The sequence below is a fragment of the Microtus oregoni genome, unplaced genomic scaffold, assembly GCF_018167655.1.
Source record: "Microtus oregoni isolate MIOR12 unplaced genomic scaffold, Mior012 000023F_ref0000262, whole genome shotgun sequence".
Lineage (NCBI taxonomy): Eukaryota > Metazoa > Chordata > Mammalia > Rodentia > Cricetidae > Microtus > Microtus oregoni.
In genome coordinates, this window is record NW_024543082.1 from 3,446,963 (window position 1) to 3,459,631 (window position 12,669).

Sequence of the window (12,669 nt, forward strand, 5' to 3'; positions counted from 1 at the left end):
ATTTAATAAGCAAAATATGCAAATTTAGGGAGACCATGAGGATGCCAAAGCTTAGCTCTCCGTCATGCAGGTATAGGTACTATTAGCCATTAAACATAGAGGATAATGGTGTTAGAAATTTTTCAATTCATGCTAGGCGGTGGTGGCGCATGCCTTTAATCCCAGCACTTGGGAGGCAGAGACAGGCTGATTCCCATGAGTTTGAGGCCAGCCTGGTCTACAGAGCGAGTTCCAGGACAGGTTTCAAAGCTACAGAAAATCCCTGTCTCGAAAAACCGAAAAGAAAACAAAAGAGAAAAAAAATTTCAACTCTTAAATTTATGAGAGACCTCTGGTGGTGGAAACTAATTGTTCCTGGTGCTCTTTCTTCTCTGTCTCAGGGGTTGAACCAGCATTTCTGTTTGGTTCTGGTTTGGGGTACTTCAGTGCACTCAATCTGAGGGTGCCCTGTGTCCTTTGTGGGGAGTGTCCCTTCCTAGGAACACTGCCCTTGGAACACCAGCCAGATTCAGAAGTTCTCTGTAGTCTGGAATCGCTCGGGCTGTTTTCCTTCCTCTTTGCTGGGGCACATTCTGGGGTTCCATTGCCCTCCAAGCTCATCCACAGCCCCTCTCCACAGAGTCCTTCAGATGAGCTCAGCCATGTCGCGTTCTAAAGAAAGTCCTAAGAAGGTGCTGCCTGATGCACGGAACTGACCTCAGGCGATGGGCAGGCATAATAATATAAGGAGACAATTTTAAAGCATTTCTTATGGGGATGGAGAGATGAGTGGGGGGGTTAAGAGCATTGGCGGCTGCTCTTGCAGAAGATCTAGCTTTGGCTCCCAGTACCTATCTGGCAACTAATAACCGACTAAAACACCAGCATAAGAAGTCCCCTATGCCATCTTCTGGCCTCCTTGGGTACCATGCGTGTACACATACATACGTGCAGGCAAAACACTCATACCCATAAACATATGTCTTTTAAGCACTTCTTATGACATGGGGACTATTTTTTTGGGAATAGATGGATGTTAGTATTTTGCATGTATTGCTAGGAAATACTAAATGAGAGGGGTTTTGTTTATCTTGTATCACATGCCTTTCCTAATACCAGTCACACATAGTAGGTCAATATGTATTGTCTACTTTGCAGAAACCGAGGCCCAGAACCTAGACTAAATTCCTTGAAATTAAAAAAAAAAAATTAAAAAGAGGTCTTGAGCTGTTGCCTATGTCTTACCCACTGGGCTCAATCAATCCTCCTGCTTTAAGCTCCAGGCTAACTGGGAGGTGTGCACCACCCTGAATCACCTGCTTCCTGTAACTCATATATATATATATATATATATATATATATATATATATATATATATATATTTCGCCCTTTATTTTAAACACAATTATTTTACGATAGTGTTTTGAGCTATACATAGGTAAAATTTTTGTTTAGAACTTCTTTTACATTACAGTTTCCTAAGACCTGATAGTGCCAAGCTATAATGATTCAAACACAATATCTAAACAAGTCTATGCAGAAGCCGCAGCTAATTCAAATGTTTCTGTGGGAAACAGTATATTGCATTATTAATTTTTAATACTTAGAAACCTACCTACTTTTCTTTTTTTAAATTAATTAATTAATTTATTAAAGATTTCTGTCTCTTCCCTCTTCCTATGACTCTTGACTGCAGATGCAAACCAGAAGAGCCTTGAACTGCCTTTTACACTGTGGCCATTTCTTCCAGGGTTGCCTTATTTTGGTTAGCTTGTGCCTTCGCCCAAACCTGGATTCCCAGTTTAGCTCTCAATGCCATCACCCTAGCATTTAGCCCACATTTCTATTTCTTGCCTAGTTAGTCTTTATCGTGGTCAAAACTTTAGGAACTACTGTGTCTGTTTTCCTAAAATGAATCTCTCTTGAGTTAGAGTCCATCACTCACAGCAGAGCAGGACTGAAGGACACGCATGGGCAAGGCGCTGAACAAGGTGCCCGTTGTGCTATTTATGACTCTTATTTGCGGAAGGCACAGGGTGTTCCTCTCTGGATTTGGCAGATATCTGGCTATTGTTATTGATTATCTTGAGCCCACCTTTATTAGCCTAGTCTTATAAGGTGAACTACCACCAAGCTTATGGAGTTGTTACTGCCGTACGTAGACACTGTGGTACTATTATAGATCCTGCCCCAGAAGAACTGAGGAGGATGCTGTAAGCCACACACTCACTGATTCTGCCTCAGGCCTTGGTCCAAGAAGTCTCTCTCCCCTGAACCAAGTGGGCTCTTCTCTGACCAGCTGGTCCTGCTGGCTCAACCCGGCTCCTGGCAGCTGAACTGCAGTGTGGCCCGCACATTTGGCATTTCAGACCAATTCTGTCCGGTGAGAATGCTGCACCAGGCGCAGTGGCCAGTTGGGGTGGAACTGGGCAGTGGTTCACCAACAGCAACGGTATGACACTTTGCCAGTGGTGTGACCAAGAAGGTGGTGAGTTCACACTTTCCAGACACGGCCTTTATCTCCCCAAGGTGCCTTCCAGGCAGATTGGGCAATTAAGCCAACCCCAGGGTGTGGAGCTGGCATCCCTGTTTCTCTTGGCGACAGCCTTCTGTTGCTCTTTCTGAGTCAGCACTCTTGGGGCCTTGACAGGGACTATGGTGTATTTTACCCAGAAGTATGCAGATTCTTTGAGACTAGAAAGAAGAGTTGATTAAAGAACATAGGATTCTTTTGTTTGTTTTGGTTTTTTGAGACAGGGTTTCTCTGTAGCTTTTGGAGCCTGTTTTGGAACTTGCTCTGTAGTCTAGGCTAGTCTCAAACTCAAAGTGATCTGCCTACCTCTGCCTCCCAAATGCTGGAATTAAAGGTATACACCACCACCAACCTTTTCTATCTTTCCCTCACTGCCATGATCTCCCCAGGACAGAGAGCTGGCCTAGAAGCCATGCCCTTTCCCTGCCTCTCTTGTGGTTGTTAATACTATCGTCATGGACCTAAGGGCCAAGGCCAGGAAGACCGTGGTATTCTTTGGGAGGGTCCTGTGGCATTGACAATGGAGCCTTAGCTTCCAGGACAGCACTGAGATAGCAAAGTAATGTGGGAATTTACAGAAACTCAGCTTAAAGCAATGCCACCCTGTTTTTGTCATCGTGATCATCGTTTGCTCCCCAGACCCAGGAAAAGCAGAAAGTGAGAGCCACTCAGGGGAAACACCATCAGTTGTCACAGTAAGCCAAGGAGAGAGGAGTAGCTGGCCCAGAGGCCAAGAATGAATCGCTGTGTGACTGCCAGCTGATGTGTGTGCTGGGAGATTGGAACATTGTATAGGAACAAAGCGGTGGGGCGGGGGAGCCTGTGACTTCTGTTGGACCATGGGGAGGGCCGTGGGAAAGGAAGGAAAATCCTCAGTTCTCTTCTTCATGGCATCCAAAGCCTCTGGAGTTTGTGGATGTTTGTTGCTAATTTGAACTGCCTCGAGGATCATATTGAAGCCCACAGGAATCAGTGGTAATTGGTGTTGAGTAATGTCACGTTCTTTTTTTTTTTATTGAAGTTTTATTTATTATGTATATAGTACACATATCCCTGCAGGCCAGACGAGGGCACCAGATCTCATTCCAGATGGTTGTGAGCTACCATGTGGTTGCTGGGAATTGAACTCAGGTCCTCTGAAAGAGCAGCCAGTGCTCTTAACTTCTGAGCCATCTCTCTAGCCCTGTGATATCACTTTCTTAATGTTCATCATTGGGAGTCTCTTTCCCTAGGCCTTGAGGTCTGTCCAGTCATCAGCAGCATGTCCTCAGTGTCCTCTGAGGGCCGGAAACCATGCTAGGCACCGGTCACACACAAATACAAGTTTATCAGTGTGAGGGCTGATGGGGGAAGGAACACAAACCAACAAGTAGTGCACTTGCCAGGGTTTCTTTGCATATCCCTTGCTGGCCTGGAATGCGCTGTGTAGACCAGGCTGGCCTCAGAACTGTACTGATTCTCCTGCCTCTGCCAACTGGGTGCTGAGGATACAGGTATATGCTACCTTGTCTGACTCTGGTCAGCTTCCAGACATAGTCCAGTCGAAGGGAGGAAGAGAAAGAAGAAGGGAGGGAGACAAGGAGGGAGGAAGGGCAAGAGAATGAATGTGAAAGTTAGGAAGGAAAATCAAAACTGCTCCCCTCAAGTGCCCTGTTCACCAGCAGCTCATCGTTCCTCTCTGCTCCCAGCCATGTTTCTCAGCTCTGTTGTCTGCAGGTATCGGCTTCATTGGTCACTTCCCCCTCCGCCCTGAACTGAGTCCTATTTCGATCCAACCCTCGTATCCTTTGCCAGTGTCCTCTTTTCCTGCCTCCAGTCTCCTCTAGCCAGCTGCCCATTAGAGCTGCTCACACGCTCACCCCATCCTCTCTGGGGATTACCCTCTGGGGTACCTCCAGCAATTCTAGCTTGCTCAGCTGCACACACTCCCTCCTGAGTTCTGGGAGCCTCTCGCAAGCCCTTACTCTAGAATGTTCCCCCTTGAACTTTGTTCTTCCTCCCAGCCAGGCCCTCCCAGGTTGTCTTTGTCTCCCTTTTGGTTCATCCACTGTGAGGCAGAAGCCTAGAAGCTGCCCCATATCTCGCCTTCTCCCCAACCTTTCCATCCATCTCCACTGACCCTTTCCACTTCTTGGAAGTTCGTTCCTCCCCCTCTGCAGCTACCACCCCAGTGTGTGTGCTGTCCACACTGCAGCCAGAGCGATGCTTCCAAAACAAGACTCTGCTTGTGCCCAGACTCTTCGAGGCTGGCCAGACCCTGAGATGCCTAAAGAAATGGGCAGGTGGAGGATTTCAGGAGGTGTGGGGGGAGTCGGGTGGTGGGCTTCTTTGCAGAGGTGCATGAGGTGGAAATACAGGTGTTATAATCTGAGGGGAGCAGATACTGGCTCTTGAACAGAAGTGCATCACTGCCTGGGTCATATCAGGGTCGAGGAGATCACAGAAGCCCCAGAAGTAGACGCGAACACAGCATGGGAACTGGGAGAGGGCATGGGAGACGGAACTAGGAAATTCATGTCCTCTAGGTCATAGGAGTTCATCCTCAAGCTTCTTCGGGCTCTTAAAGATCAAGTGAAGCTCTTGCCAGATCCTAAGCAACCCTCCTGCTCCCCTCAGCCCTACCTCAGATGCCCTCCCACCTCCACTCTCTCTAAAACCCGAGGTTTGACGGAGGCATACCCCAGCCTCCCAGCCCCAGTCACACACCAGTAGTGATGGTGGAGAATCAGCAGTTCATCTGTCCCTGTTCAACCGAGAAAATAAGGGAGGTCATGGCTGATTTAGTACCTCCGGTGGAATAAGCCGGGCATATGCATGAGGCTACACCATCTTCACCATATCATGCCTTGACCCTCTTTAAGCATTTAATTGTCAATCATGATTGGACTCCCCAGAGAGGAATCCAATCTACATAATAGTTAGAAAACTACATAATAGTTAGAAGTACAAACTCTTGTGCTGGGTGTGGTGGCGCGTGCTTTTAATCCCAGTGCTTGAGAGGGAGAGACAGGTGGATCTCTGTAGACCAGCCTGGTCTACATAGCAAGTTCCAGGCCAGCCAGTGGACACTGTCTTAAATAAACAAACAGGAAGTATAGACTCCTGTTGCCAAGTGTTCTACCACTGAACCATATCCCAGAACCAGAGAATAGACTCCAGAGTCAAGCGAAAATGCTTCATATTCCTGCCAACGGCCTGGTGTGTAGCTTGGGTGAACTTACTTGGCCTGTCATTTCCCACACATGTTCCAATTAAGGTAATAACGTACTCATTACATAGAGTTATTGGGTAGACGAGGGTAGTTTGTGTACATGACTTAGAGTGGTATCTAGCTGTTAGCTTTCCGGGCAGTGACACAATGCCCAAGAAAATCAAAGAGGAGAAAGGTTTTTCTGGCCATGGTTTTGGGAGTTTCGGGATTGTTTCCTTGTCTCCTATGTTGAGGCAGCATAAGGGGCCTTACACCTCATCAAAGCTGAGAACAGAGAGAAAGAAAGGCTAGAGGCCCAATGCCCTTCAAGGGCACCCCCCCCCCCACCTCAGTGGCCTAGCGTCCTTCCACCAGGTCCCACACTGTCCCAGTAGTGCCACCCTGAAGAGCAAGCCTTAAACACAGCCCCTTTGGGACGTAGTCCCAGCCCAGGTGTATGGCTCATTGCCAGTGACCTGTCCTTGGTTCTGAGGAGATATCTGTGGCCTGATCTAAGTGAGAGCAAACGTCAAAGCAAACCATCCATCCCTGTTCCGTGCTCACAAAGCCTTCCCCCACCCTGCAAGGTAGACAGGCACTCTCTCTGACTGTGGAAGGCAGTGGTCTGGCCAAGCCAGCAAGTGAGTGCTGAGATTGCACGGGGCAGAGCTCTCTAGACTAACTGAGCTTCCTGGAGGGGCTGGAGAGAATGGCATTCAGTGGGGCTCTCTCAGTGAGGCTGGCTTAACCAGCGGTGCTGATTCCCTGTGGAGGAGCTGACCTGAGCTCAGGAGAGCTGATGAGGAAACTGTTGCAGGCAGTGTACCTCGTTCCAACTGAGAGCCCTCACTATGAGGGAACTGGAAACATCCGTGCACCTCAGAAGTGTCTCCGTCACTAAGGTCTGTACAGGCAGGGGAAGTGTCAAACGGTGAGGTAGGGTCAGACACCCTGGCCAGCCAGGGACACCTGAGGACATCTACGCTCCCTTACATAACTTTAGCCTGTTTGTCAGCAGAGAACCAGGAATAGTGTGTCTCCGGAGGGATTTCCCCTTCCTGTTCAAAGCTCCAGTTGGAGTCCTGGGTGTGTTTCTGGGCACATACTCCACCTGAGAAGACTGCACGCAGCCTGGCATCAGAGTGCCCAGGATGTCTGGGTGAGGAGGCTCCCACTCTTCCCACAGGCACAGAGGGAGACTGTGGGCCCTGACTTGGGGCATTGCAGGATGGACACACACACACACACACACACACACACACACACCACAGCACATAAAGCTGTCACCTTGGTTCCTTATTCTCATGACAGTTGCTGGAAGGCCCCCCCCCCCCCACCTTGGCCAAAGGTTTCACTCAGGTGTCTGGAACAGAAGTGAGACTGGCATTGTGGTACCAGGGAAGTTACCCCAGAAGGACCAGGTCTTTCAGCACATACTCCCACTATTTCTTTAACCATTTCCTGTTTATGGGTCTGTTCTGAGGCCAAGAGGGACTGTGGGAGATTGTTGACTGAGAGGGCATGAGAGTGGGAAGGCAACCTCGACCTCAGGGCTGTGAGGAGAGAGGAGGCGCACCCATGGGGGAAGAGGAGGAAATGTATACACATGAGGGTGAGATGGGGGCGTAGGGTAGGTAGGGGCCTTGAAGAGAAGGGCCGCTTCCAGGCTAAGGGCCATCTTCCCTTCAGCCTTCCCACAGTCAGAATGGGGGAGAAGCTGGTTTTGAAGGCTATGACTTCTGTTCACTTGAGACTCTTTGAGTTGAGTCTAGGAAGCTGAGACCCATTCTCCCTTCTCCCATCAAGCTGGTCCCTTTCTTCCCCAAGCCCCTGAAGTGTCCAGCCTGTGGGTGAAGTAGAGTGGGAACTTCCTTTCTGGGCCTGGATCTGAGGCCCTGAGCCTGGCAGCTGGGCCTGCCTCACTTTGCTGATTCAGAGTTTATAATCAAGTTTGAATTTGCTGGTGTTGAGGGCACCAGGGAACTCCCCGGGCTGGGCTCAATTGGCCTTTGTGCTGTCAGCCACTCCACCTAGACACATGGCTGCGGTCCAGCAGTCCCACCTGTCCCTGGTGCTGGCAGGCCATGTGGGTACTTTGTCCTGGGCATTGCTGCCTCAGCTTGGGTGTGGACCAGGTAGCCTGTGGGAACTTACAGCCTTGCAGGCCTTCGATCAAGTTGGCACGAAGCCTCCCTAACAACAATAGGAAGGTGGTATTTCCTGAATGCCAGGCATGTTGAAGTGTTTTCTGCAGGTTGGCTTACCTCACAGTACTACCTAGTAAGGAGGCATCTCCCCTAGCCTCGCTTAGAAATAAGACACCAAGACACCAGTCTTCAGTGCCTGCAGATGGAGGAGGGGGCAGCAAGCCAGAGTCTGATCCTAGAATCCTGCTGGCCACTGCCTCACGTTCTAGTGATTTCATTGTTTTTCCCACTTCTCTTCCATGGCCAATCTCAGCTTTATATGGACACCCCGCCCGTGCTTGTCCTGAGCCTGATGTCCCCATGAGTACAGAGTGGGCTAGGGAGGCTGGGCAGAGCCTCCTCTCTGCCTCAGTCCTTGGTTTTCCCTCCTTCCCCTCCAAGGTGATGCTGCCCAGCTGTCGGATCCCCTACTGTTCTTGTCGCTGATGTGGTCTCTCCTGTTTCCTGGAGTTCTCGGTGCCTACCTTATAGCTCTTCCTGCTGATCCCTTACTGTTCTTGTCGCTGATGTGGTCTCTCCTGTTTCCTGGAGTTCTCGGTGCCTACCTTATAGCTCTTCCTGCTGTCCAAGCCCCACTGTTCAGGGCAGCCAGTTCCGTCTTTCATTTCCAGGGCATTGCCACAAAGTGTCGTTTTCACTGGCAGGAAGGGAAACACCATGGGAGGGTTTAGGGACTTATCCAAGGTCACAGTACACAGGAAGGATTTGAACTTGATCCAGCCCACACCCCTCCAACTTTCCACAGTCTTCTCCTCTCCTGCCAGTCAGTGGTTCCTTCAGAGTTCAGTTTCCTGAAGAATGCTCTATAATCCTCACGCTTGCTTCCCTCCTGTCCTTCCAGCTTTCCTGAAGGAGATGTCTGTGTGCACAGTCCTGCATGCTCGCCAGCCTACTGGACCTTGGGACCTTGTCCTGGGGCCCCACTATCTGCCCCCTTTTTGACCTTCTTCACCTCCATGAAGCATTGATGCTGAGCTTCCTCTCACTGGCTCCTTTGCCTTCCAGGCCACTGGCTCCCCAACTCCAGCCCAGGCCTCTGAATAGCCAATATTCTGCTTGGTAAAAGCGGCAGGGAGGCTTGGCCCACAGCCCATACAAGCACTGTTTTGTGAATTCTGTAGAGCTGAATTTCTATATAAATAGGCACATTTACAACTTCCTGTCCATTTAGCCGCCAATCATTCTGATAAGGGAGGCGCTGATCGTAAGTTACACGTGCAGGAATTCGTGGTGGTGCTTTTACTGTCCATAAGTATCCCTTCTCTGTGTGTGATGGAATATATTTATGTCTGCATCATTGAGTTCAGTGCCCTCTGTCCTGACAGCATTATCATTTGGCTTGACTTCAAGGAAGAGGTCTCACTTCAGGTCCTCTGGGCCCTGTAGTGGTTATTGATCCTGGACGCAGGGGCAAACGTCCCTTGTCACTTTAATACACAGGTTTCTAGGACACGAGGAGAGGGCACAGCTGTGCAGATTCTAAGATGTTGAAGATGTTTGAGAGTGGACATTGGGATACGGATACACCGTGGTCAGACCGGTGAGGTCCTGATGCTGTGCGGGCTGCGCTTCCTAAAGGAGAATAGGAAGCTTTAAGCTGAGATGATACCAATTAACCTGCTTTGTAGCGCTGTGCCGTGGACTCTGGGGCTCAGCCCGCCTCCCTGGGAGAGATCACTGTTATTAGATAGGAACAACGGCCAGTGTGAAGGAGGCCACAGTGGTGCGTGCCACATCTCACCTAACTGCTTTTAGCTTTGATGTGTGTTCCATGGTACTGGGGATGGAAGGCGAGGCCCTGTGCATGTTCAGCATGGGCTGCACCACTATACCGCCCGCCTACTATACCACCTCCCTAGCTCTTTTGCTATCTTTAAAAGGTAGCGAGCAGCCCTAGGTGTCATCAAACTGTGACTATTAGAATCTCTACCCGGGACAAGACTCCCTTAAGGACATGAGTGATTGTGGTCTCCACAGTGTCACCAAGTATAGGCCTTGGCTGTCCGTTCTCTGTTGGCTTTCTTTGAGTTTGCTTTGGAATTCTCAAGTACTGGAATCCTAAAAGCCATGTGTGGGGATTTTCTGTCCCCCACAGCCCCTCCATTGATGTCCCCAGCCCTCTCCCAGGTAGCCTGAACTTTCACGCTGTCTGCACTGAGGGCTGGGGGATGCTTTCGGGACACATTGCATCTCTGGTGGGTCTCGTTCCCTCCAAGAGCTCGTGGTGGCCTGTATGTATCGCCAGCTTCCACTGTCTCTTGCTTTTTGGATCTGGAGACCACTCGGCTACAGTACTTGGGCTGGGTGTTTGGAATTCTGGGGCCTGCAGCGGGGCTTCCTTGCTGCTCAGCCATCATGGATGGTGGAGCCCAGAGCTCTAGGCTTCTGAACCGAGCCTGCCTGTACTACAGCAAGAATGCCTGTGCATGGAGATCCTTGGTCACCAGAAAATCAAGGCTCCCTTCCCTTTAGCACAAATGCTAAATCTCAGACACAGCCTTGCCGTGGAGTGATACACGCCTCCAAAACTTTACTATCTTGGGATGTTGTTTGAAATTACGTGTGGACTACTTTATAATGCTGCCAAAGATAGAAGCAGAAAGAAAACAGTGCCTCTCAGTGAAACAGTTCCCGGTGCTTGGAAATAACCCTAGCCATGCCTTCTGCAATTCTTCCACCCTTTGTGAGCTATTGGAGAGTGTCAGAACTATACTGCATAGGCTAAACCTGGTGGGGCTTCCAGCTACTTGGGAGACTGAAGCAGGAGGTGAGGACTCCAAGGCCTGCTTGGGCTATAGTGTGAATTCAAGGTGGCTTGGTCAGCTCAGCAAAAGCCTGCTTCAAAATAGAAAATGAAAACTGAACTCTCCCATAAAGTAGGCTATGAAATGCATTAAAAAATATATACATGATGAATGGGTAGATATGATAAAGCCACATGTGGTACCCTCTGGCAGAGTACAGGAAATAGTTTTTACCTTTCTACAGGTTTCCCATAATGAAAGGTTGCCTTTAGCCATGAACCACTTTAATTTAATTTGAGCAATACAGTCCCCCGGGTGAGAGCGAGGAAGGCTGTGCATTTTAGATCCATTTCCTATTTGAAGACTCCTGTGGGGGGCTCGCCATTGCTCAGGTCACATGCTGGTGGAGAAAGAGAGGTCATCCTGATTCCCATAAGTCTGCGACCTTGTACATACAGGCACTTTCCCGCGGCTTCTACATCACATGCCAGCTCCGGTGTAATGTGAGCTGCATTCCTCAGCCTCCTCCTGGCCTGCCTGGCATTTTTCCCTTCACAGAGGCCTGGCCATATGCCTCAGCCTATGCAATGCTCTGTGGCTCGGAGCCCCGGGGAGAGTGGAGAAGCTGTCATGTAAAGGAGGGTTGGGACACAGGGACACTCCAGATGGTCCCCTGGTCCCCTGAGCACATGAGCCAGAGGAAGAGGGCCAGGAGTTTGAGTGACCAGTAAAGAGTCTAAAGTTGGGTCCTAACCTGTAGTATAGGCCGGATTCATTAGAGGTCAGGATCATGCTGGGGTCCGCTGTCAGAATAACCGACTCTGAAGTGGGGGTCACACTGAGCCCTGCCATGACGACGCCCACAGCTATGCTCTCCAGTCCTGCACTCATCTGTGGCTCAGTACAGGTAAACTCCTGGTTTCCTTGGTAACAGAACAAACACCAAGGGGGAAGATAAACAGTTAGCATTTTTTTAAATGAGCCATTTAGTGGGTGAAGAGATGGCTCAGTGGCTAAGAGCACCTGCTATTCTTGAAGAACCAGAGTTCAGTTCCCAGCACCCATGTCAGGAGGCTCACATCAGTCTGTTAAGTCTAGCTCCGAGGGATCTGACACCTCTTCTGGATCTGTGGTCTCCCACCCGCGCATGCTCAAAATCACACACAGAGACACACAAATAGAAATGACGCTTCCGAAAAGTGAGCCATTTATAGCACTGAAAAATTGAGATCCCCAAAGGACGAAGGGCCAGTAGTGCCCATGCTTTTCAGGACACTCACATTGTGCCCCCTGGTACTCACACAGTTCTCTGAGCAGTGTTGATGCTGCCCTTGGTACCTGCAAAACCTTGAGACAGTGCCTCCCTGTCCCAAACAGAATGATCTACATTCTGTGCTTTTGTTTTGAGTGAGTGTGTTTGCTAGGTGTCTAGCAAGGAGTAAGTAGCAGATAGATAGCCAAAACATCACATTGGGCACGTAGGCCATCCACAGAGATGACTGGAGGAGCCCAATGGAGCGAGCAAACAAACACCATGCTCACTGCAGAGATTTCCGATCGAGAGTCCCAGGCAGAGCAGAGGGCTTTCTGAGGAGGCGCCTGCACACTTTCTTCCCACAGCGGGCATTTTTATATCATGGGGTCAACAGTAGTAACCTCTGTTGGAGACGGTTGACCTTGCTGCTGTTCTCAAGAGCACAGTGTCTGAAACACCCTCAGCTATGTGCTGTCACAGGGCCAGGGGACATTTTCAGAGGACATTTGAAATAGGCATGCTTCTGTTCTCAAGCGTCCACTTTTTGCAAGCACATGGCAGTTTGTCAATTTAATTTCTATTACACCTCTTCCCTGACGGGCTAGGAACAGGACCCATCCACACAAGGAGAGCTAGGCTGTCCCCAGTAGGTTCTCATGGTGGCCAAGCCTGCTCTGGAGGGTGTAGGGCAGGAGTTCAGGCCAAGGACACTGGGCTGGCTCCCAGGGCTCTCCTGCAGCTAGCTGGCTGACCTTCCGTGG

General features: G+C 49.8%; 1 protein-coding gene across 1 annotated transcript in view; it reads left to right on the top strand.

Moving 5' to 3' along the window:
- Itgb5 (integrin subunit beta 5) overlaps positions 1 to 12,669 on the top strand; it is a 109,764-nt gene that overhangs the window by 87,171 nt on the left and 9,924 nt on the right. The gene's annotated exons all lie outside the window — the stretch shown is intronic.